Source organism: Lutra lutra, chromosome 13 (genome assembly GCF_902655055.1).
Source record: "Lutra lutra chromosome 13, mLutLut1.2, whole genome shotgun sequence".
NCBI lineage: Eukaryota > Metazoa > Chordata > Mammalia > Carnivora > Mustelidae > Lutra > Lutra lutra.
In genome coordinates this window covers 6,526,927-6,528,416 of record NC_062290.1, presented here as the reverse complement: position 1 = coordinate 6,528,416, position 1,490 = coordinate 6,526,927, and positions in this window count along the sequence as shown.

Genomic DNA, 1,490 nt, shown 5'->3' with positions numbered 1-1,490 from the left:
CTTGGCCTCATTTTTAGAAAATCCGTGTTTTTGATATATGGTGCTGTACGCTTTTTTGTAAACTGTCTCAACTTTTCTGAAGCAGAACAAAATTAAAAACCCACAGCTCATGCTACCAAAGAAATCATTGGTAACCAATTGGTGTAAATCACCATCAGCCACAGTTTCAAGCTGAAACTTTTGCTTTTTTATCTGCAATCTTTCTCTCCCATCAGCCTTTGATGTGTATTTTCAAAACCATAGAAAGCTAATGAAATAATTTCTAGAATTGTTTTCTGTTAAAAAAAAAAATACCACTTAATATTGTGGCTCATTGTAGTCCTAACTAGTGTGGATGAACTAAGTTGGCCTAATACCAAAGGAACTTTACACAAAAAAAATAATTATTTTAAGAGGTGGCCCAAAATCTTAAACATGGGTAGCAAGAAAGAATGTGTCAAATCCTCTAACAAATTTGCCTCAGTCTCCTAAACAGCACCCGTGTCCTCAGTGACCTTCTGGAGAAGACCTTGCTCATCCTACCACCCCCACAGCTGGTAGCTGGCTTAAGGATTAGGTGCACTCTTCCAAGAGACACACCTTCAGGCCTGCAGAGGTAGAATGTCTATCCTGCGGACAGCTTGATAATGTGAGTGGGGATTGTGGGCCGTGAACAATGTGGCTTTTGTGTTGAGAGTGCCTACAGATGGGTTCCTTTAATCAAAGGCTTTTAAGAGGGGAAAACCTGCCCTACAGGGGCACCTCAATTCAGATCCTGCAGCAGACACTGCTAGGAACTCAAAAGGAGCTAAATCAGTCATTCTGAACTTGAGTGTATTCCCACATTCACAAATGCAACCTGAGCCAAATGGTCTAGAACAGTTATCCATGTAAACAAACCGTCCATATCCCTCTGGGTGTGCACTTGGGAATGTGGATTCAGTCTTACTCATTTTTAAATCCTCAGAATCTGGCACAGTATTTGGCACTTAGTAGGTGACAACCTTTCTTTATTGTATTTAAATTCTGGTAACTACAGAAAAACACGAGTGTAACAGATCCAGGCTGGCTACTCGCCAAATCTTTCTTTCTTTCCTCCAATGCCTACTATTGGTCTACATTTCCAGCAGATTCCCCGGAGGTAAAGGTAGCCACACGACTGAACTCAACCAGTCAATTATGAACAAAATGGATTTGCCACTTCCAGGCCTGGCCCCTGAAAACATCATCTGATCTCCCACTACCTCTCCTTCTTCATTTGCCTCTGATTGTTGGTCAGAGTGATCTCGGAAGCCAGGGTCAGAGATGACAAAGCCCATGTCAGCTTGGATCCCTGAATGCAGCCTCCTTAGCCGTCCCTTGCTGCCAAACAGACTTAACATGAGTAAGAAATAAAATTTTGTGTTGGCAAGCCACTGAGATGTAGGGCTTCTCTGTTTCAGCAGCTAGCATCATCCTAACTGACAGAACATGTATAGAAGACACTTTATTGGTATTTTTAAGGGCAAGGT